The sequence below is a fragment of the Tachyglossus aculeatus genome, chromosome 2, assembly GCF_015852505.1.
Source record: "Tachyglossus aculeatus isolate mTacAcu1 chromosome 2, mTacAcu1.pri, whole genome shotgun sequence".
Classification (NCBI taxonomy): Eukaryota; Metazoa; Chordata; class Mammalia; order Monotremata; family Tachyglossidae; genus Tachyglossus; species Tachyglossus aculeatus.
Window position 1 is genome coordinate 94,826,000 of NC_052067.1, and position 25,683 is coordinate 94,851,682.

The window sequence follows — 25,683 nt, forward strand, 5'->3', positions numbered from 1 at the left end:
CACTATTTAGGGGATAGAGCTAGCCTGTGGAAACAGAGCAGGAAAGCTTAATGTGTTAAACTTCATTTTCTACCCAGTGACAGCCTGTGCCAAGCAACATCCACGCTGGAATGAGCAGCCAATCTCAGGGATAGAACTACACGCAGCCCCCTGCAAGGATGTTGTGTCAGATGTTGGAATCTGTATTTGCAGCCAGAAAGCTCCAGTCCCATCATACTGGGTTTGGCCCAGAACTTGTGTCAGACTCCAAATAGTCCCCTCCCTGGTGCCACTGGGATGCCCAATATGACCACTCTGAAGGATGCTGCTTTAGGACTCATCATTGGAAAAAAAATACAAGGATATAAACTTATAATTATATCGGTGGTGCAAAACACTGTCACTGTCACTCCTGTGTTAAGTGCACAGGATTCTGGAGCTGTGTCTGGGATGGTTCGGGACAGTCCTGTGAACCTGGATTTTAGAATTCTCAGACTATTGATGGGTTTAATTAAGCTTGATTTAAATAAAATATTTTCCATAGGAGAATATAAGCACTTTTAAACCCAGAACTGCAGGGCTTCCAAAGCCGGGTCATCGGAGGGAAAATGGGACTTAAAACCGGATTAACCTCTATTCGGTCTGTTTCTATGAGAGATTTATGGAAGACTTTGTTTCCGTTTTCCCAGGTTCACACATTACTTAGAAGAGTACCCCAAAAACTGTAAGGTAAATAATCCCTCCATTTAGAAACTGCTTCTGACTGTACTTAACAAAAAGGCCAGTCTATTTAGAAATGATCTCAAGTTATGACTGATTTGAGAGTTAAAATTTAACAACAATTCCACTTCACAGTTGCATATGACTTCTTGCAGCTTCATTGTTTTTTTAAAAAAAACAACAGTAGAACTTGTGGATCAATCCAATAGCATTAAAATATGATCCACCTCCTTTGGAATTAAAATTGGATGTTTTAGATTGCTTCAGGGACCTCACAGAAATAACCACTCAAATTCTCATTAACCAACAATTAGCACTTTGATTAAAAAACCCAACCTTCTAGGCATTAATTACTGCCAGATAACAAATCAAATCATGCAAAAGATGAGGCTTTAAGGTCAGGAGAAGCAACTCAATTGTCCACATCTATTTGGAAACCTTGATATTTCTAGCTATATCTTATGTTACCACACATTGCAAGGAAAAATAGAAATATTCTCTACCTTGGAGAGAGGTAAGAATAGTTAGTTAAGCTACTGACAAGTAAGAATCAGGGGGGTTTTTCCCTGAAGCTATACACTGGTCTTGCCATCACAGTCCATGGGAGACAACTGGAGAGGGCTCACCACTGTTGGGAGAAGTCTCACCTATCAATCAATAAATGGCATTTATTGCACACTGATTGTGTGCAGAGCACTATATTTAAAAACTTAAAGCAAGATTCTTGCCCAGAAGGAGCATACAGTCTAGAAGGGGAGACAGATGGGGAAAATGGTGGAGTGTAAGGATATGTACATACGTGCTGTGGGGCTATTAATTCATTCAATCATATTTACTCAGCACTTATTGTGTTCAAAGCACTGTACTAAGCACTTGGGAGAGTAGGGACTGTCTCTATATGTTGCCAACTTGTACTTCCCAAGCGCTTAGTACGGTACTCTGCACACAGTTAGCGCTCAATAAATACGATTGAATGAATGAATGAATGACAATAAACAGACACATTCTCTGCCCACAATGAGCTTACTGTCTAGACATTAGTACAAATGATGATGGTGGTATTTGATAAGCACTTACTATGTGCCAAGTACTGTTCTATTTTGCCGATATGTACATAAGTGCTGTTGGAAGAAATGAGCTAGCTGTGGGCTAGAAGTGAGGTGACTAACAAGTTCTTATGGGGTACACATTCAGGAGCCTAGGGGATATAGAGGGGAGGGCAAGTAGGTTGGGGAAATGAGGGGTTAATCAGGGAAGACATCTTGGAGGCGATATGATATTAGTAGAGCTCTGACACTGAGGAGAGTGGTGGTCTGTCAGATACGATGGGAGAGGAGAGTTCCAGTCTAGAGAGAGGATATGGACAATCAATCAATCAATCAATCAATCGTATTTATTGAGCGCTTACTGTGTGCAAAGCACTGTACTAAGCGCTTGGGAAGCACAAGTTGGCAACATATAGAGACGGTCCCTACCCAACAAGGGGCTCACAGTCTAGAAATGTGAATTGAACATTTTTTTTAAGAAAAAAAAATGGCCTAGTGGATAGAGCATGTACCTGGGAGTCAGAAGGACATGGGTTTTAATCCCAGCTCTGCTACTGGCCTGCTGTTTGACCTTGGGTAAGTCACTTCTCTTATCCGTGCCTCCGTTCCCTCATCTGTAAAATGGGTATAAAGACTGCAAGCCCTATGAGGGACAGGGACTGTCTCCAACCCGATTGTCTCCCTTAATTGTTGAATTGTATCTTCCAAGCACTTAGTACAGTGCTCTGCACACAGTAAGAGTTCAATAAATATGATTGAATAAATGAATGAATGACTCTCGTATCAACCCCAGCACTTAGAACAGTGTCTGGCACATTGTAAGTGTTTAACAAATACCATCATTATTATTATTATTATTATTATTATTGAAGCAGCGTGGCTCAGTGGAAAGAGCACGGGCTTTGGAGTCAGAGGTCATGGGTTCAAATTCCGACTCCGCCAATTGCCAGCTGTGTGACTTTGGGCAAGTCACTTAATTTCTCTGGGCTTCAGTTACCTCATCTGTAAAATGAGAATTAAGACTGTGAGCCCCCTGTGGGACAACCTGATCACCTTGTAACCTCCTCAGTGCTTAGAACAGTGCTTTGCACATAGTAAGCACTTAATAAATGCCATCATTAATTAATTATAATTAAAAGAGGACAAAATAATAGAGTTGGTAGTCACGTTCCCGGCCCACAAAGTCCGGCTGCCATCAATCTTGATCATGAAGTCTCTGAATGTGTTTAATTGCACTCAAAAAGTTAATTCACTGACTCAGTCCACGCACTTCACTCCTCTGGTGCTAACCTTCTGACTGTGCCTCAATCTCACCTGTCTCCCCGCCAACCCCTGGCCCACATCCTGCGTCTGGCATGGAACACCCTCCCACCTCAAATCCGACAGACAATTACTCTCCCTCACTTGAAAGCCTTATTGAAGGCACATCTCTTCCAAGAGGCCTTCCCTGACTAAGACCTCCCTCCCCACCCCTTTCTTCTTCTCCCACTCCCTCTGGGTAGCCTGGACTTGCTCCCTTTATTCATCCCCTCTCCCAGCCCCACAGCACTTATGTACATATCTGTAATTTATTCATTTATATTAATGTCTTTCTCCCCCTCTAGAATGTGAGCTCGTTCTGGGCAGGGAATGTGTCCAATTATTGTTATGTCATACTCTCCCAAGCTCTAAGTTCAGTGCTCTGCAGACAGAAAGTGCTCAAGAAATACAATTGACTGACTGACTGAATGAATGAATGAAAATGTTATACTATAACCTCTTCTACCCATGTTCTATCTGCATGCCTTTCTTGATCCTGACTACAATTAGTGCATTCCTTACAAGTAGGCATTGTTGGTCTAAAAACATCTAAGTCCCTTAAGCAGAGCCTCACTGTCCCATGATGAGCCACCAAGGAAAGTAACTTTCTCTGAAAGCCCAGAAATTTCTGAATAAAGAAATAAGGACAGTAATACTACCAGTTTCTAAATGCTACCAGTTTCTGACGCACCATACCATTTCCTATGATTCCTCCTCTTGGTGGAATATGACATTTTCTGATTTTCTTGCCTGAGGCATGCATCATTAAAGCAGTGCATTGAGTCTTCTGTTTTCCCATCTAAGTTGACTCAAAAAATGGGGGTGGATTATTTTAAAGTTTGGCATAATTTTATGAACATCAGGAGGTCGCATGGTCATGACTTCCAAGTAGATGGTAATCAGATTTTATGCCGTGGGGTACCAGCGATTTGTCTGTGAGATCAGGAAAAAATTCCAATTCCTTCTCTTCTTCCTAAAAATGTAAATCAAAGCTGATCCATTTTAAATTTTTTAATCATTTTTCAACTGATTTTACTTTTCTCTGAAGCATCATGTGATGCCTGCCAGAGACAAGGTACATGTTTATTGTTATACTATACTCTCCCAAGACCTTAATATAGTGCTCTTCACATGGTAAGTTTTCACTAAATACAAATGCATGAATGAATGAATGAATGAATGGATACATAATGGGATGAACCAGTTAGAATTAGCAAGCCAAACTTTGGGTGGCAAAAATTCTATAAAGCTGTATTCATATATAAATATGCCTTCATTCATGTGTTGCCCTTTGTGTTTGAGATGATCCTGGGAATGATTTGCTCTGCATGTGTCTTTTTACACATGTGGATATGTATATGTGCTTGTGTGTCTCTTTTTGTGTACAGATGAAAAAGTGGTTGAAAGGTTGTGGCTGGAGGTTGTTTTTATGTTGCACATAGGTACAGACATTCCATCGGTTCAGGGCTGGAAACACTGCTTCCAAAGCCATTATTCATTCATTCATTCAATCGTATTTATTGAGCACTTACGGTGTGCACAGCACTGTACTAAGCATTTGGGAAGTACCAGTTGGCAACATATAGAGACGGTCCCTACCCAACAGCGGGCTCACAGTCTAGAAGGGGGAGACAGACAACAAAATATATTAACAAAATAAAATAAATAGAATAGTAAATATGTACAAGTAAAATAGAGTAATAAATCTGTACAAGCATATATACAGGTGCTGTGGGGAGGGGAAGGAGGTAGGATGGGGGGATGGGAAGGGGGAGAGGAATGGGGGCATAGGTAGGATATTCCGTGCTTCTGCCCAAAATGAACACCCAAATTTATATCTGCCTCCAACTGTCCTATGCTATGTGGTTCTCTTCCCTGCCACTGTGTCCCATTGCTGCACATTTGTGCTGCTATTCATTGTGTTTCATTGTGTCTTTTGAACTGCTTATTTTGTTTCTATTTAATGGTGTTTGTTAAGCACTTACTATGTGCCAGGCACTGTACTAAGCGCTGGGGTAGATACAAGCTAATCAGTTTGGACATGTCCCACGTGGGGTTCACAGTCTTAATCCCCATTTTATAGATGAGGTGACTAAGGCGCAGAGAAGTTAAGAGACAGACCCAAGGTCACGCAGTAGAAAAGTGGAGAAGCCGACATAAGAACGCAGGACTTTTGACGCCCAGGCTAGTGCTGTTTCCACTAGGCTATGCTTCTTCTTAGACTTGCTTCAACACCTGTTCACCATGTAGAAAAGACTGAGCTAAACAGGGAAGAGGCAGAAGTAGAGAAGCAGTGTGGTTCAGTGGAAAGAGCCTGGGCTTTGGAGTCAGAGGTCATGGGTTTGACTTAACTTCTTAACTTCTTCTCACTTAACTTCTCTGAGCCTCAGTTACCTCATCTGTAAAATGGGGATTATGACTGTGAGCCCCACGTGAGACAACCTGATCACCTTGTATACCCCCAGCACTTAGAACAGTGCTTTGTACATAGTAAGCGCTTAACAAATGCCATTTTCATTATCATTATTATTATTATTATTATTAAGTAGCGCAAGTGACCCATGCCTCAGCATTTGGCTACTTCTTTCCTTTCAAGGGTCCTCCCTCTCCTGCTTCCCTCTCTTCCTTCTCTCTCCTCCTCCCCTGCCCTGTCCCACCCTGCCTTGTCCCATCCTTTCCTGTCCTGTCCTGACCGGCTGACAGCGAACACCGTCTCTTCCACTTGGCCATCAATGCACCTCACTGAGAAGCAGCAAGGCTTCTTACAGATAGAGCCCAGACCTCGGAGTCAGAAAGACCTGGGTTCTAACCCTGGCTCTGCCACGTGTCTGCTCTCTCACCTTGAACAAATCACTTCACTTCTTTGTGCCTCAGTTCCCTTATCTGTAGAATAGGGATTAAGACCACGAGCCCTATGAAAGACAGGGACTGTGAACAACCTGATTTGCCTGCATCCATCCCAGTACTTAATACAGTGCCTGGCACCTAGTAAGGGCTTAACAAATACCACAGTTATTATTATCGTTGTTATTATTATTTTCTTTATAACAATAATAATAATGGCATTTATTAAGTGCTTACTACATGCAAAGCACTGTTGTAAGCATTGGGGAGGTTACAAGGTGATCAGGTTGCCCCATGGGGGCCTCACAGTCTTCATCTCCATTTTACAGATGAGGTAACTGAGACACAGAGAAGTTAAGTGACTTGCCCAAAGTCACACAGCTGACAATTGGCAGAGGCAGGATTTGAACCCATGACCTCTGACTCCAAAACCCATGCTCTTTTCCACTGAGCCACTATTATTCATTCATTCATTCATTCGTTATTGAGTGCTTACTGTGTGCAAAGCACTGTACTAAGCGCTTGGTAAGTACAAGTTGGCAACATATAGAGATGGTCCCTACCCAACAACGGACTCACAGTCTAGAAGGGGGAGACGGACAACAAAACAAAACATGTGGATAGGTGTCAGGTCATCAGAATAAATAGAGATAAAGCTAGATGCACATCATTAACAGAATAGAATAGTATATATGTACAAGTAAAATAAATGAAGTAATAAATCTGTACAAAATCATTATTATTACATTATATTATATATTATTATTATTATTCTGGGCCTCCTTCCTCTGTTGCATTGAGCTCAGCAGAGCTGTCTTACAATGAACACTGTTGCATTGCCTATAGATCACATGATGGGATGATACTGAGGGCCATCCCTTCTTGCCGTTGATGGTCATGACTGCCGATCAGGAAAACTCCTGGTCCAGTCAGGAGGTTAGGGAAAGCACTCAGTCCGATGGGCGCAATCCTCCTTTATGTGAGGCTGAGGCAAACAGATGCCAGTTGATCTGAACCTTTCATTTTTTTAGTGGTATTTGTTCAGCGCTGACTATGTATCAAGCACTGTTCTAAGCAATGGGGCAGGTACAAGATAATCAGGCTGCAAAGGGGCCCTGTCCCACCAGGGGCTCACAGTCTAAGTAGGGAAGAGAACATAATTCTATTTGTTCTGATGACTTTGACACCCGTCTACATGTTTTGTTTTGTTGTCTGTCTCCCCCTTTTAGACTGTGAGCCCGTTTTTGGGTAGGGACCATCTCTGTATGTTGCCAACTTGTACTTCCCAAGTTAATACAGTGCTCTGCACATAGTAAGCACTCAATAAATTCGGTTGAATGAATGAATGAACAAGAATTGAATCCTCATTTTGCAGTTGAGAAAACCAAGGCACAGGAAAGTGACTTGTCCATGGTCACAAACCAGGCAAATGGCAGAGCTGGGTTTAGAATCAGGTCCCTTGGTTCCCAGACCCATGCTTTTTCCATTAGGCCATGCTGCTTCCCTAAAAGAATGAATTGGCCAACTCCCTTTCATCTGATCAAATATTCATTCATTCATTCAATCATATTTATTGACCACTTACTGTGTGCAGAGCACTGTACTAAGCGCTTGGGAAGTACAAGTTGGCAACATATAGAGATGGTCCCTACCCAACAGTGGGCTCACATTCTAGAAGACATATAGAAATATGAACCTGGAAATTTTGAGTCATTAATAAATATGTAGAATTTCGAACTTGGGAGATAACCCAAGGATTGGGGGATAACCCAAGGGTTGGGGGATTTAGCCAAGAGCTGGAGTAGATGGTAGAAAGGTAGATTCACATGCTCTTTTATCCATGAGTCCAAAATCTTAGAAATGGGGGTCATCAACAAATAGAACAGGGTCCGAGCCTTAAACATATCCAGTTGTTTCTAATGTCTGTGATCTTTTCATTCCCTTCTTCCTGCTATCTCATATTTTCTGGAATGTCTGGGCCCTAGGGAAGTCAGTTTGAATTGGTAAAGCATGACATTTTCTAGAATAATACCTTGAGGAAGGCATTGTCTCTATGTGTTTACTGAAACAACATCTTGATTCTCCTTCGAAACAACTTGCCTGAAAGATTAGAATGTTTCAGGGAGTGATAAATCAGTTCACAATGCAGGCTGAAATTAATGTAGAAGTCAGAGCAAGCAAAATAGGTTCTTCTCTCTGAAACATTTTCAAGAATTAGAGGAAAGCAAACTAAGTCACATACTTCACCTGGTGAGTCAACACCTACTTATGTGGTTCCCAAGTATGATTTAACCTAAACGATTCTACAATCAACCTCTGATCATTATGTGCCGGTTTCCAAATTCTCTCCCACTCACTTCACTAGGCCTCCACTGGAAAAATTGAAGCTAGAAATGAAACATGACCACAATAATAAGAATAATATTTTGCCATCGTAGAGTACTTTTATTTTCCTAAAGTGTTTTCACATCAATTCTAGCATTTTATATTCTCTGCTCCCCACAAATCCAGGGCCAGGAGGAGGCTAAGGGGGAGGGTAGCTACTTCCCCTCCTGTTGTTCACCAAGGGGTCTGAATTGGGTTAAATTTCCCTTCCGCTGCCCTATCAAGATTACAAAACGTGCATTTCTATTAGCATTTCTGTAACCAAGGTCAGTGGTAGCTCCTAGAGGATTAAAATTACAACTATTATTATCAATCCATCTATCTGGTATTCACTGAAGGCTAACTGTGCACTGAGAACTGTGCAAAGCACCGGGGTGAGTATGGTAGATTTAGTAGACAGGAGCCCTGCCCCCAAGGAGGTTAAAATCTATCTGGGGAGACAGACTTTAAAATTTATTGAAGGTAGCAACAGAGTATAAGAATATGTGCATTAAGTTCTGTAAGGTGACGGGGAGAATCAAAATACGTAGGAAGTATGGACATAAGTGTGTAGGTGACAGAGAAGAAGGGAGTAGAGGGTGGGGAGATGAGAGGTGAGTCAGGGAAGGTTTTGGAGCAGATCTGATTTAAAGGGGTTTTGTAAATATGGGGAAAGTGGTGTTCTTTGCTATTGGACTAATAGCAGCAACTACAGAAGCAGCATGGCCTAGTGAATAGAGCATGTGCTTGGGAGTCAGAAGGACCTCGGTTCTAATCCCAGCTCTGACACTTGTCTGCTGTGTGACCTTAAGCAAGTCACTTCTCTCTCCATGCCTCAGTTACCTCACTTGTCAAATGGAGATTAAGACTGTGAGCCCCATGTGGAAAATGGACTGAGTCCAACCTGATTTGCTTATATTGATCCCAGCGTTTAATACAGTGCCTGGCTCATAGTAAGCACTTAACAAATTCCTCCATAATAATAATAATAATGATATTCTCAACATTTATATCAGGTAGGTATGGAGAGAAACTAAGGCCAAGAGAGGTTGAGTGGTGACTCAGAAGGCCAGTGGTCGAACTGGGGCTAGATCCCAAGGTTTCTGATGTCCAGTGGTCTTCCCACTAGGCAATCCTGCCCCATCATGTATCTCCCCTTGCAAACCAAAGTCAGTTCGCCACAGAAGTAAAAGAAACCTAAGGGAACAAAATAGGAAATTAATTATGGACTCTAATGGAACCTGAGGAAGCTCTGTTCTTCCTTTCTTCTCCCATTTGGTTTGCACTTCAGTGTGGGTTTCTTGAGAATTTCTGGGTACATTTCCAATCTCTTAGTGAATTTCCATCTTTAACTGTTCACTTTCCAACAGCTTCTTCGCCAGTGCTTTTGAACATGTTTACTTATTCCCTATCTTTAAAAATCCCTCCCCTGACAGCATGGCTCCTTCCAGTGATGTCCCTATCTCCCTCCTGCCATTTCTCTCCAGACTTCTTGAGAGAGTCTTGTACACCCACTGTCTTCATCTCCTGTCCTCCAATTCTCTTCAAAATCCCCTCCCATCTGGCTTCTGCCCCCTTCATTTCACAAATACAACCCTCCCTAAGGTAAGAAATGATCTTCTCCTCACCATATCTGACGGCCTTTACTCTATCCTAATTCTTCTAAACTTCTCTGCAGCCTTCAACACTGTAGCCCACCCACTTCTCCTTGAAACTATCCAACCTTGGGTTCACTAACACTGTCCTCTCTTGGTTCTCCTCCTATCTGACTGCTCCTTCTCAGTTTCCTTTGCGGGCTCCTCCTCTGCCTCCCACCCTCTAACAGTGTGAGTCCCTCAAGGTTCAGTTCTAGGTCCCCTTTTATTCTCCATCTACACCCACTCCCTTGGAGAACTCATTCACTCCCATGGCTTCAACTACCATCCCTAGGCAGATGATTTCCAAATCTCCGACCCCTACCTCTCCCCTTCCCTGCCATCTCGCATTTCCTCCTGACCTCAAGACATCTCTACCCGGTTGTCCTGCCAACATTTCAAACTAAAAAAGTCCAAAGCTCAACTCTTTGTCTTTACACCCACACCCTGAACTCCTCCTATCTTTCCCATCACTATAGACAATACCACTTTCGCTGTTAACTCACAAGCCCGTAATCATGGCATTATCTCTATTATTCTACCCACGTATTCAATCTATCACTAAATCCTATTAGTTCTGCCTTCACAACATTGGTAAAATGTGCACTTTCCTTTCCATATAAACTGCTACCACCTCTGTCTCGACCACCACTTCTGCCTCCTTGCTGACCTCCCAGTCTCCTGCCTCTCCTCACTCTGGTCCATACTTCGCTCTGCTGCATGGATCATTTAATAATAAAAATGATCGGTCCATGTCTCCCTACCCTTCAAGAATCTCCAGGGGCTGCCCAGCCACCCCCTCAACAAATGGAAACTCCTTACCATTGGCTTTAAAGCACGCAATCAGCTTGCCCCATCCTAACTCACCTCACTAAACTCCTACTACAGCCCAGTCCACATATTCCTCTCCTCTAGTCAGATTAACTCACCGAGTCACCCCCGACTGATTTCACTCATCCTCCCCCCACCCTGTAACTACCTCCCCCTCCATTTACGCCAGACCACCACTCTCTCCACCTTCAAAGCATTAAGGTTGCATCTCCTCCAAAAGGTCCTTACTGATTAAACTCTTTTCCCCAGCTGATTCTCCCTTCTGCGTCGTCTATGCATTTGGACCTTTGAGTATTTGATATTTGCCACACCCCAACCCCACAGTACTTATGTACGTATCTTTAACTTACATATTATAAATTGTTTGTGTATATTAATGTCTGTTTCCCCATCTAGACTGTGAGCTTGATATAGGGAGGAAACGTACATACCAAGCAGCATGGCTCAGTGGAAAGAACATGGGCTTTGGAGTCAGAGGTCATGGGTTCAAATCCCAGCTCTGCCAATTGTCAGCCGTGTGACTGGGCAAGTCCCTTAACTTCTCTGTGCCTCAGTTACCTCATCTGTAAAATGGGAATTAAGACTGTGAGCCCCCTTTGGGACAACCTGATCACCTTGTAACCTTCCCAGCACTTAGAACAGTGCTTTACATATAGTAAGTGCTTAATAAATGCCATCATTATTATAAATTATTTATTTATATTAATGTCTGTCTCCCCCTCTAGACTGTGAACTTGTTATAGGGAGGAAACGTATATACCAAGCAACATGGCTCAGTGGAAAGAACACAGGCTTTGGAGTCAGAGGTCATGGGTTCCAATCCCAGCTCCGCCAATTGTCAGCTGTGTGACTCTGGGAAAGTCACATAACTTCTCTGGGCCTCAGTTACCTAATCTGTAAAATGGGGATTAGGACTGTGAGCCCCCCGTGGGACAACCTGATCACCTTGTAACCTCCCCAGCACTTAGAACAGTGCTTTGCACATAGTAAGCTCTTAAATGTCATCGTTATTATTATTATTACCAATTCTGTTAAGTGTACTCTCCCAAATGCATAGTACAGTGCTCTGTACATAGTCCTTATAGTCTTTTGATTGAATGATTGATTAAAGAAAGATGGAAGATGGGACAGATCAAATAGTAGAGGTCAGGAGGCAGGGAGAGGGAGATTAACTGATTGTTAGGGAGAGATGCCGAGACTGTGAAAACAACACTCAATGATCAGAGTGCTGTACTAAGCTCTTGGGAGAGTACACTGCAAAAGACTAGGTAGAAAACATGACCATTTTATTTCTGCTGAAGTAGAAAGTAGGACTTGCATAGAATATGGAGCCCCTTGAGGTTCAGGGGTATGTCTAATTATCTCCTGAGTACCCTTTCCCAGAGCTTAGTACAACGTTTTCCATGTAATAGGTGCTTAATAAATACTACTATTACTAGTAGTAGTACTACTACTCTTACTACTACTGCTGTAGAACTGCAGCCCAGTTTAATAACTTGTCAACAGATCAATTGATCAGATTTATGTCCAAGACCGAACTACTTATCTTCTCTCCGAAACCCTGTCCTCTCCCTGACTTTCCCATCACTGTAGACGGCACTATCATCCTTCCCGTCTCACAAGCCCACAACTTTGGTGTCATCCTTGACTCCGCTCTCTCGGTCACCCCACACATCAAATCTGTCACCAAAACCTGCCCGTCTCACCTCCACAACATCGCCAAGATCCGCCCTTTCCTCTTCATCCAAACCGTTACCTTGCTGTTTCAATCTCTCATCCTATCCCGACTGGATTAAACATCTCCTTCCTCTCTGATCTCTCATCCTCCTGTCTCTCCCTGCTTCAGTCTATACTTCACTCTGCTGCCCGGATTATCTTTGTACAGAAACGCTGTGGGCATGTTACCCCACTCCTCAAAAATCTCCAGTGGCTGTCTCTCAACCCACGAATCAAGCAAAAACTCCTCACTTGTGGCTTCAAGGCTGTCCATCACCTCACCCCCTCCTACCTCACCTCTCTTCTCTCCTCCTACATCCCAGCCCACACCTTCCGTTCCTCTGCCTCTAACCTCCTCACTGGGCCTCATTCTCACCCGTCCCACCGTCGACCCCCAGCCTACATCCTTCCCCTGGACTGGAAAGCCCTCCCTCCACACATCCGCCAAGCTAGCTCTCTTCCTCCTTTCAAAGCCCTACTGAGAGCTCACCTGCTCCAGGAAGCCTTCCCAGACTAAGCCCCTTTTTTCCTTTCCTCCTCCCTATCCCCCCACCCTACCTCCTTCCCCTCCCCAAAGTGCTTGAATATATTTGTACAGATTTATTACTCTATAATAAACTTGTACATATTACAAGTACTATTACTTGTACATATTTACTATTCTATTTATTTTGTTACTGATGTGCATTGTAGCTATAATTCTATTTGTTCTGACAATTTTGACACCAGTCGACATGTTATGTATTGTTGTCTGTCTCCCCCTTCTAGACTGTGAGCCCCTTGTTGGGTAGGGACCGTTTCTATATGTTTCCAACTTGTACTTCCAAAGCACTTAGTACAGTGCTCTGCACACAGTAAGTGCTCAATAAATACGATTGAATGAATGAATGAATCAATCAATTCTTTCCTTGGTGTTTCTGTCTTTCCCAGGTTTTCTGTGTAGGTAGCCTCTTGGGTAAATCAATCAATAAATTATATTTACGGTTATGTGCAGAGGGCTGCTCTAGGTGTTTGGGAGAGTGCAATCAACAGACTTAGTGGACACATTCCCTGCCCATAATGAGTTTACAGTCTAGAGGGGGAGAGAACAGAAGAGTTGAGAGGGAAGGGCCGAGATTTTTGTGTGATTGACAGAGGCTTAAAATTTCATTGTGTCATTTTCCTTCTACCTGTGATAAGAATGAATTGGAAATGATCACAAAGTAATTGCAGAATATGGTATATTACAAATTTAACAAATGCAACATGCTAAAGACTGATTAAATTATATGAATGAACTAGCAGCATGTGATTTAAATGCATAAAATCTGCAGTTGTTAAATAGATTCAGACCTGGGATTCAGACCTGGATTGGTAGGATTTCCATTTAAATTATCCAAGTGAAAAATTAGAAGAATTGTGACCTCAACTTGAACATAAATTTTCTTTTCCTGGAAAATTCTCACCAGTGCAAGTCTCAATTTTCTATAGTAGACTAGTTCTGTAACGGGCAAGGTTGTAATGCTTCAGAGGGCAGGAATAACAATCAGCATGTGCTTGGCCAACAGGATGAAATTTAGTAAAGATGAATACAAGAACAAAAAAAAAAAAGAAAAATTACCAAGATGAGAAAAGACTGACTAGTCAGAAAAACCACATTAAATGACTGTGGGGCCATACTGAACCACTGAGAAGCAGGGAAGTGGTGTTGGCTATTGTATAGAATCCAAGCCTGGGAATTAGAGAACCTGGGTTCTAACTCCAGCTCTGCCGTTTACCTGCTGTTTCATCCTGAGCAAGTCACTTCACTTCTCTGTGCCTCGGTTACCTCATCTGTAAAATGGAGATTAAGAGTGTGAGCCCACTGTGGGGCAAGGACTGTGTCTAACCTGATTACCTTGTATCTACCCCAGTGCTCAACTCATTGCCTGGCACATTGTAAGTGCTTAACAAATACCTGATACATAGTAAGTGCCTAACAAATACAAAAAACAAAAACAAAACAGTGACCAACTTGGGCCTGTAAGCAAGATTATGTTACAGGCTTTGCAGGAAGAACTATCTCATTCCTTCTTATGGGGGGTTGTGTCATTAAAATTGTAGTTCTGTCCTGTCAAGATAATACCTGCATATTCCCCTCTTCGTCGTTACATCATCTACTGACATTCCTGCTACAAGGAGAGAGTTGCATTACTTTAAAAAAAAAAATTTCCAAATAAGCTTGTGTCAACCGTTGCAACATTGCTAAACAAAGTGTTAGGGGTAAGATGGTTGAAATTACAATTAATTGTTATTATAGTACATGTTAAATGTTTACTATGTACTGTACTGAGCACTAGGGTAGATAGATGATAATCAAGTCGGACAAAGTGCCCGACCCCCATTGAGCTCACAGCCTAAGGTGGGGAGAGAGTACAGGTATTGAATCCCTGTTTTACAGATGAGGACACTGAGGCCCAGAGAATTTAAGGAACTTTCCTACAGTCCCACAGCAAGCAAGTGGTAGAGTCAGGATTAGAACCCAGGTCTTCTGGCTCCTAAGCCCAGGCTCTTTCCACTAGGTCATACTGCTTCCAAAACCTGACCAGTTGAAAACAATTAAAATTGAGGAATGGGGTTGCTACCTCTCAACTTATTTTCTCTGAATCAGGAACACCCTATCAGTTGGTTTTACATTTTATAAGGAAATAATTTCTTGAAGATCTCTCCAGTAAGCACAAGATAGTGAATTAATAGACCCAACAATCAACAATATTGCTTGGAGGTATTCCTCCACAAACCCTATCTAGTTGAGGCCAATTTACAGCTGCCTCATGACTGATGTTTCCTTACTCCCCTATCCTGGTCTGTCCAAATTGCATAAGGAAAACAGAAGTTAAGAAACAATCATATCACCCCTTTAATATATTATAAATTACTTATTTATATTAATGTCTGTCTCCCTCTCTAAATTGTAAGCTCACTGTAGGCCAGGAATGTATCTGCCAACTCCTGTCCCCACAGCACATATATTTAATTTTCTATTTATTTTCTTAATGATGTGCATATATAATAATAATGATAATAATGTTGGTATTTGTTAAGCGCGTACTATATGCCAAGCACTGTTCTAAGCCCTGGGGTAGATACAAGGTAATCAGGTTGTCTCATATGGGGCTCACAGTCTTCATCCCCATTTTACAGATGAGGGAACTGAGGCCTGGAGAGGTTAAGTGACTTGCCCAAGGTCACAGAGCTGACAAGTGGCGGAGCCGGGATTAGAACCCACGACCTCTGGCTCCCCAGCCCGTGCTCTTTCCACTAAGCCATGCTAATTTATCTTTTTATATTGATGCTATTGATGCCTATCTACTTGTTTTGTTTTGTTTTGTTTTGCTGTCTGTCTCCCCACTTCTAGGCTGTGAGCCCATTGTTGGGTAGGGATTGTCTCTGTTGCAGAATAGTACTTTCCAAGTGCTTAGTACAGTGCTCTGCATGTAGTAAGTGCTCAATAAACACAATTGAATGAATGAATGAAGTGCTTAGTGTAGTGTTCTGCACATAGTAAGCGCTCAATAAATAACACTGACTGATTGTCATACTTCCCCAAATCATGCTGACCTTCCTCTGACCCATTTTTTTAATGGTATTTGTTAAGCATTTACTATATTTCAAGCACTGTTCTAAGTGCTGGGATAGATACAAGTTAATCAGATAGGACCCAGTCCCTGTCCCAAACAGGGTCACAGTCTAAATAAGAGGGAGAACAAGTATTGAGCAGAGGTATTAAATTTCCATTTTACAGTTGAAGAAACCGAGGCACAGAGAAGATAAGTGACTTTCCCCAGGTCACTTGGAAGACACGTGGCAGAACCAGGATTAGAACCCAGAACCTCTGACTCTCGGGCCTGTGTTCTTTTCACTAGGCCAGCCTACTTTCCCACTTCCTCACAACTACCTCCATATACTAAGAAATGCACACAGGAGTTGATAGTCTTTCCAGGGGAGCAAACAACAGCAGCAGCTAGAGCAGGCGAGAGGGGATTGAATCCCCTCCAATTACCAATTGTGGAACTTCCCTAATACACTGGATTCTCTAGAGCTAATCCTATGGGACCAAAATGAAAGCCAGTTTTTGCTCAGCTTTCATCTGGCAACCGTTCCCTGATTTAGACAGCAAACTCCATTTAGGGAAAAAATAATGACCATTTTATACTTTACTCACGCTAAAACACCAGGCCAGCTCCTTCCACAATAAACCCTTGTTGCGAGAGAAGCAGCGTAACTTAGTGGAAAGATCCCAGGTTTGGGAGTCAGAGGTCATGGGTTCTAGTCCCGGCTCCGCCACTTGTCAGCTCTGTGACTTTGGGAAAATCATTTAACTTCTCTGTGCCTCAGTTACCTGATCTGTAAAATGGGGATTAAGACTGTGAGCCCCCCGTGGGACAACCTGATCACCTTATATCCCCCCCAGTGCTTAGAACAGTGTTTCACATGTAATAAACACTTAACAAATATTATCATTATTCTAATCCCGGCTCTGCCATTTCTCAGCTGTGTGACTTTGGGCAAGTCACTTAACTTCTCTGTGCCTCAGTTACCTCATCTGTAAAATGGGAATTAAGACTGTGAGCCCCACGTGGAACAACCTGATTATCTTGTATCTTCTTCTGCTCTTAGAAAGGAGCTTGGCACATAGTAAATGCTTAACAAATACCACCATCATCATCATCAACACATACTGTGAGCCTCAAAGATGGGCTCATTAGCATGGCACTCTCTTGGCACCTGCTTCTGTCTCTGCACACAGTAAACACTAAGTAAATGTCTTTGATGAATATATTTATTTCACCAACATGCCTACACCCCAACCAGGAGTAACAGAGGAGAATCAGCATTCCCTAGTGGAAAGAGCATGGGCCTTTGGAGTCAGAGGTCCTGGGTTATATTCCTGGATCTGCCTCTTATCTGTTGAGTGACCTTGAGCAAGTCACTTAACTTCTGTGCTTCGGTGAGCTCATTTGTAAAATGGGATTAAGAGTGTGAGTCCCGTGTGGTACCCAGACTGTGTCCAACCTGATTATCTTATGCTTACCCCAGTGCTTAGCACAGTGCCAAGCACATCGTAAGCGCTTAACAAATGTCATATAGTTTGAAAGAGCCCCAGGGCATTGACTATTTTGATCCTAATAGATTAAAATACTCAAACCAGCCGATAGTGTTTGCAAAACCCTTTGATTTGGAAGGCAGCTTCCATTTAAACTCACCATGGTCATCAAACAATTGATTTTAGTTGCAAGTAGACTTCATGCCTAAGCTGAATTGAGCCTGAGATGCAAACAATAGCCCAGTCACTTCGATTTCCATTCACTCTCTGATTCAAAGGCAGACGATCAAATTTAAGAACTATTTTTAGTTTGAGAACATATGACCTTTACGGAAAGAGCAACTTAAATTCTGAACACTTGTATGCATTAGATGCTCTATGAACCCTGTGGCTCATTATGACCTCGTTTCTTGATACAGAGGCTAATCAATGGTACCTAAAGGGTGGCAGTTTATTCAGAAGGCCAAAATCTTAAAATGCACTTGTTACAAATGTGTGTGTGTGTGTGTGTGTGTGTGTGTGTGTCCTCCCAAGGAGTCAGGCTATCGAGTGGCATCATCTTTCTTCAGATTCATTAGTCCATGAAATAGAGGGGGTATATAGAGGAAACATCAATCAGTGGTTACCTTTCATGAAACAGGACTTTAAAACCTGCTGGCTGACCCTCTGAATCAGTATACTGGGGAAGCTACCTTTTCTGTTCAAAGCAAATACGATTTTAGCTAAGACGTTTTGATTTTTTAAAAAATATTAGTTTTTAAGGAGAGTGCTATTTTTTTTTCTTTTTCATCTCAACACACTTTTTATGGCATTTATTAAGCACTTACTGTGAGTCAAACACTGTTCTAAAGTGCGGGGGTAGATACAAGTGAATTAGGTTGGACAAAGTCCCTACCCCACATGGGGCTCCCGGTCTAAATAGGAGGGAGAACAGGAGAACTGAGGCCTGGAGAAGTGACTTACCCAAGGTCACATAGCAAGCATTTGGCAGAGCTAGGATTAGAAGCCAGGTCCTCTGACTCCAGGGCCCATGCTCTTTCCATTAGGCCACACTGCTTTTATAGGATGAAAATTATGATTGAAGGAATGTCTGGATCTAGACATCCTTGCATTCCTTTCTGCTGTCTCCTCCTCCTCATCTCTCTTCCTTCCTTTTCCCCCTCCTCTCCCTCCCTTGCTTTTTCCCACCAAGTATTCTCTTCCTCTTCCTTTGACCCCTCTTCCTCTTTCTTCTCTTTCTTTCCCTCCTTTCCCTGAATGCCCATCACTTCAATTAACAGGTTCATCCTCTCAAAGGTTCCTCCCTGCTGCAGGTCAGCTAACTCTGCCATCAAAGCACCTCGGTTATTTTCCAGTGGATGCTCATTTTTATTTGCAACTGAATTCCAGTTTTTTCTGGTAGACTAAACACCTGGCCAACGTCCAAGGCAGCCGATATCCGATTACCACGGCATCCCCAGAGGAAAAGCTTCATTACTACCCAGAGCTTGGCTTCCCAGTTTCAGACTGAGTAGGAACTCAGCTCTGTCTGTCTTCAGAAAATGCTCAGAGGTGGTCGGCTCTCCCGAGAAAAATGATATTTTTGAGGAAAAGTCCCTGGACACTCTGAGTCTGTCCTTCAGGTGGAGGATGTCAAATGAGATCTTGTTTCCAACCCCGATCATAGACCTTGGTTGGCAGTGGCAGATATTCTGGTTGTCTTTAAGTAGCGCAAGCATGAAACCTTTCAGAAAAAATAACAGAATCCATCTTCTAAGGCAACAGCATTTCGAACTCCTGGGTCTACTGGACCTCTCTCTAATTGAGGGATGGTATCCATGGGACTTGGGAGAGTTTAGTCCATCCCGCCCACATTCTGTATTCATTCAATCTTATTTATAGAGCACTTACTGTGTGCAGAGCACTGTACTAAGCACTTGGGAAGTACTAGTTGTATGAACATGCTCAGCAATTAGTCCTTCTTGGGATTCATCAACATCAGAGCTTTATCCTTTGCTGATTCCCCCACCTCTAACTTATTTCAATGTCTCCCCTACTATCAATCACATTTATTTATTTATTGAGCACTTACTGTGTGCAGAGCACTGTACTAAGCACTTGGGAAGTACTAGTTGTATGAACATGCTCAGCAATTAGTCCTGCTTGGGATTCACCAACATCAGAGCTTTATCCTTTGCTGATTCCCCACCTCTAACTTATTTTAATGTCTCACCTACTATCAATCACATTTATTTATTTATTGAGCACTTACTGTGTGCAGAGCACTGTACTAAGCACTTGGGAAGTACAAGTTGTATGAACATGCTCGGCAATTAGTCCTGCTTGGGATTCATCAACATCAGAGCTTTATCCTCTGCTGATTCCCCCACCTCTAACTTATTTTAATGTCTCCCCCACTATCAATCGTATTTATTTATTTATTGAGTGCTTAATGCGTGCAGAGCACTGTACAGAGTGCTTGGGAAGTACAAGTTGGCAACATATAGAGACAGTCCCTACCCAACAGTGGGCTCACAGTCTAGAAGGGGGAGACAGAGAACAAAACCAAACATACTAACAAAATAAAATAAATAGAATAGATATGTACAAGTAAAATAAATAAATAAATAGAGTAATAAATATGTATAAACATATATACATATATACAGGTAGCATATATACATATATGTTATACATATATGCATATGTATACATATATAAATATATAGCATACATATATACCCTACTACCTCTCACCTCCTACCTGTTTATTCACTCGTTCATTCAATTGTATTTACTGAGTGCTTACTGTGTGCAAAACCCTGTACTAAATGCTTGGGAGAGTACAATATAGCAGAAAACAAGCACATTCCCTGCTCACGGTGGGATCCTAAGAATCAATAAAAGTGACAAAGTGGGGAGGGAGCAGAGGGACATTCTTGAAGGGAGTCGATTCATTCATTCACTCAATCATCTTTATGGAGCACTTCCTGTGTGCGGAGCACTGTACTAAGAGCTTAAGAGAGTACAATACAACAATAAACAGACACATTCCTTGTCCACAACAAGCTTGCAGAGTAGATTAAAAAACAAAGCACCTTGAGGCTGAAAATCTTAGGCAGGGATCCTGTCAGTCATATCTACGGGAATGTAATGTAAGCAGCGTGGCTCAGTGGAAAGAGCCTGGGCTTGGGAGCCAGAGGTCCTGGGTTCTAATCCCGGCTCAGCCACTTATCAGCTGTGTGACTTTGGGCAAGTCACTTAACTTCTCTGTGCCTCAGTTACCTCATCTGCGAAATGGGGATTAAGACTGTGAGCCCCCCATGGGAGAACCTGATTACCTTGTATCCCCCCAGCTCTTAGAACAGTGCTTTGCACATAGTAAGCACTTAACAAATACCATTATTATTATTATTATTATTATTCTCCCAAGAGCTTAGTACAGTTCTTGGCACACAGTAAACACTCAATCAATCAATCAATCAATCGTATTTATTGAGCGCTTACTGTGTGCAGAGCACTGTACTAAGCACTTGGGAAGTACAAGTTGGCAACATATAGAGACGATCCCTACCCAAAGGTGGGCTCACAGTCTAGAAGAGGTAACTCAGAAGTAACAAAATCACTCACCTTTAAGCTTGGGAAGCAGCATGACCTAGTGGCTGGAGCATGGGCCTGAAAGTCAGAAGTCGTGGGTTCTAATCCTGACTCTGCCACTTGTCTGCTGTGTGACCTTGGGCAAGTCACTTAACTGCTCTGTGCTTCAGTTACCTTATCTGTAAAATGGGGATTAAGACTTTGAGCCCCATATGGGTTAGGGACTGTGTCCAACCTGATTACCTTGTGTCTACCCAAGTGCTTAAAACAGCACCTGTTGCATTAGTAAGCACTGTAAGCTCATTATGGGTGGGGAATGTGTCTGCTAATTCTCTTATATTATACTCTCCTAAGTGCTTAGAACAGTGCTCTGCACATTGTAAGCACTCAATAAATACCATTGATTGATTGAGTACCATAATTATTATTATCATCAATCAATCATATATTTTGAGTACTTATTGTGTGCTGACCACTGTACTAAGCTCTTGGGAGAGTGCAGTACAACAGAGTTGATATTTTGTTAATATGTTTTGTTTTGTTCTCTGTCTCCCCTTTCTAGACTGTGAGCCTGCTGTTGGGTAGGGACTGTCTCTATATGTTGCCAACTTGTACTTCCCAAGCGCTTAGTACAGTGCTCTGCACACAGTAAGCGCTCAATAAATACGATTAAATGAATGAATGAATGAATGATAGACATGTGCTTATCAACTAAAGTTTGGCTGTGCAGTAATGAAAGAAAACAGTACTACCACAGCCCAGGTTTCTCTGGAAATAGAGAAGCAACATGGCCTAGTGGACGAAGCATAAGCCAAAGAGTCAGAAGGACCTGGGTTCTAATCCCGGCTCTGCCACTTGTCTGCTGGATGACCTCGGGCAAGTCACTTCACTTCTCTGGGCCTCAGTTCCCTCATCTGTAAAATAAGGATTAAGACTGTGAGCCCCATGTGAGACAGGAACTGTGTCTTACCTGATTATCTTGTATCTACCCCAGGGCTTAGTACAATGCCAGGCACATAGTAAGCACTTAACACATACCATAGTTATTATTATTATTATCATGATACAACGGCAGATGGGAAGACAGAGCCAGGCATTACAGAAACTTGATGATGATGATGGTGATATTTATTACGCGCTTACTATGTGCAAAGCACTGTTCTAAGTGCTGGGGAGGTTACACGGTGATCAGATTGTCCCACAGGGGGCTCACAGTCTTAATCCCCATTTTACAGATGAGGTAACTGAGGCACAGAGAAGTTAAGTGACTTGCCCAAAGTCACACAGCAGACAATTGGTGGAGTCAGGATTTGAACCCATGACCTCGGACTCCAAAACCCATGCTGTTTCCACTGAGCCGCGCTGCTTCTACACAGTAAAGGTGATCCTCATGTTGATACAGGGTGAAAGGGACCATCAGCCATGGAATTACCTTCAGCTAAATAAGTGGGGAAATCTGTCTCTTCTGAAGACAAAAGATGTATGCCACCTTTTCATTTTAATTTATTATTGCAGGGAGTTCTTTCAGTTTATGCATGCACAGCTATGGAAATACTTGCACATTTCTGGCCCATCTATAAGGGGAAATCGTTTTTCATCCTTTCCCATGACTTGTTGCTCAGCAGCTTTTGAAGCTCATGGTTAACTCTCCAATAATGAAAAATCTAGGTTGGGCTTATTTACGAACAAATGTCTTTCACACTGACACATTTAAGTAAAATGCATCCATAAAAGCCGAACTTGATACACCAATGACATGTTTCATAAGCCAATCTGTTATGTATGGAGTGAAGGAAGGCTACAGTAGAAATAACAATAATTGTAGCATTTGTTAAGCGCATACCATGAGTCAAAGCACTATGCTAATATCTGGGGTAATAATAATGGCATTTGTGAAGTGCTCACTATATGCCAGACACTGTACTAAGCTCCGGGATGATACAAACATATGGAGAAGCAGCATGGCCTTGGAGTCAGAGGTCATGGGTTCAAATCCCGACTCTGCCAATTGTCAGCTGTGTGACTCTGTGCCTCATTTACCTCAGCTGTAAAATGGGGATTAAGACTGTGAACCCCCCGTGGGACAATCTGATCACCTTGTAACCTCCCCAGTGCTTAGAACAGTGCTCTACACATAGTAAGCACTTAATAAATGCCATTATTACTACTACTATTATTATTATTATTGAATGGGACCAAGTCCTTGTCACAAGTGGGGCTCACAGTCTCCATCCCCATTTTACAGATGAGGTAAATTGAGGCATGGGGAAGTGAAGCGTGACTTCTAGACTGTGAGCCCACTGTTGGGTAGAGACCGTCTCTATATGTTGCCAACTTATACTTCCCAAGCGCTTAGTACAGTGCTCTGTACACAGTAAGTGCTCAATAAATACGATTTTAAAAAAAGTGACTTGCCCGAAGTCACATAGCTGACAAGTGGCAGGGCAGGGATTAGAACCCATGACCTTCTGACTCTCAGGCCTGTGATCTATAAGGTCAGCGGTTCAAACAGTACTAGCGCTTAAGCGCTCAATCAATCCTGCTGATGGACCAGCTGATGGATGAGCTCCATCATCCCATTCCCAGGCACAGATATTCCTCAAATCCTGGCTCGGAACTGGAAGGTCCGACTGCCATACTCTCTGGGAAGCGACTCCCCAGCGGGGCACTGACTCACCGCTAATACAACTAGATCAGACATAATCCTTGTCCCACATGGAGCTCATAGTTTAACGGGGAGGGAGAATGGTTATTTAATTCCATTCCTTCAATCGTATTTCTTGAGCACTTACTGTGTGCAGAGCACTGGACTAAGTGCTTGGAAAAGTACAAATCGGCAACATATAGAGACGGTCCCTACCCAACAATGGGCTCACAATCTAGAAGGGGGAGACAGACAACAAAACAAAACCAGTAGACAGGTGTCAATACCATCAGAATAAATAGAATTATAGCTATATGCACATCATTAATAAAATAAATACAGTAATAAATATGTACAAATGTATACAAGTGCTGTGGGGAGGGGAAAGGGATAGGGCAGAGGTAGAGTCTTGGGGCCAAAAAGAAAAACAGGACATAAAGGCAGCCAGTACTCAATTGGAAACAGACAGGGGAAAGCCCAGCTGAAAACCAGACCATTCAGAATAATAAATAAAAACAATAATAATAATAATAATGACAATAACAAGAACAAAAATGAACAATGATATTGGCTAAGAGCTTACTACATGCCAAGCACCATGCTAAGTGCTGAGGTAGCGTGGCTCAGTGGAAAGAGCCCGGGCTTTGGAGTCAGAGGTCATCGGTTCAAATCCCGGCTTCGCCACTTGTCAGCTGTGTGACTTTGGGTAAGTCATTTAACTTCTCTGGGCCTCAGTTACCTCATCTGTAAAATGGGGATGAAGACTGTGAGTCCCACGTGGGACAACCTGATCACCTTGTAAACTCCCCAGTACTTAGAAGAGAGCTTGGCACATAGTAAGTGCTTAATAATTGCCGTCATTATTATTATTATTACAAGATAACCAGGTCAGACATAGTCTCTGTCCCACCTAGGGCTCACAGGCTAAGTAGGAGGAAGAACATCATAAAACTAGATAACTGTTCACCCTACTAGCAGGTTACAACTGGACCCTTCATTCCTGACATCAGAATGGCTGCTGTTAGCCATAAGAATGCCCAATATTCTTGTGACCCTTTCCACCACCTTCAAAAAAGGCAGTACCTGGCAAGGGACACATAGGGTAGGCTCATGGCTATCCATATACCTGCACCTACAAAATAAATAAAGGCATACGTAAAGACACACAGCCATATCTGTACCACACGGACCACACTAGCTGAAAACCCATCTGTCAACAAAAGTAGGCCACATGACCACCCTATCTGAAATCCAGATTTTTTTTTTAATGGTATTTTTGGTAAGCATTTACTGTCAACTGAAGTATGCCACATGACCACCCTATCTGAAATCCAGATAAGTCGGGTTTTTTTAATGGTATTTTTGGTAAGCACTTACTATGTGCCAGGCTCTGTTACTAAGCGGTGAGGCAAATACAAGCTAATCAGGTTGACACAGTACAAGTCCCATATGGGGCTCACAGTCTTCATCCCCATTTTTACAGATGAAGTAACTGACACATAGAGAAGTGTAGTGATGTGATTTGCCCAAGGTCACACAGCACACACATGGCAGAGCCAGGATTAGAACACAGGTCCTCTGATACCCAGACCCATGTGCTTTCCACTAGGCCATGCTGCTTTCTAGGCTTATTGGGCCCTTAAGTATCTGGTCTCCACAGAAAGACCTGGTGACCCAAATTTCACTTTTTACAGAGATTTGGCTCATGGCATAATAATAATAATAATAACTATAGCATTTATTAAGCGTTTACTATGTGCAAAGTACTGTTCTAAGCACTGGGGAGGTTACAAGGGGATCAGGTTGTCCCACGGAGTGTTCCCAGTCATAATCCCCATTTTACAGATGAGGTACCTGAGGCCCAGAGAAGTTAAGTGCCCTCCCTCTGCCCATCCGCCAAGCTAGCTCTCTTCCTCCCTTCAAGGCCCTGCTGAGAGCTCACCTCCTCCAGGAGGCCTTCCCAGA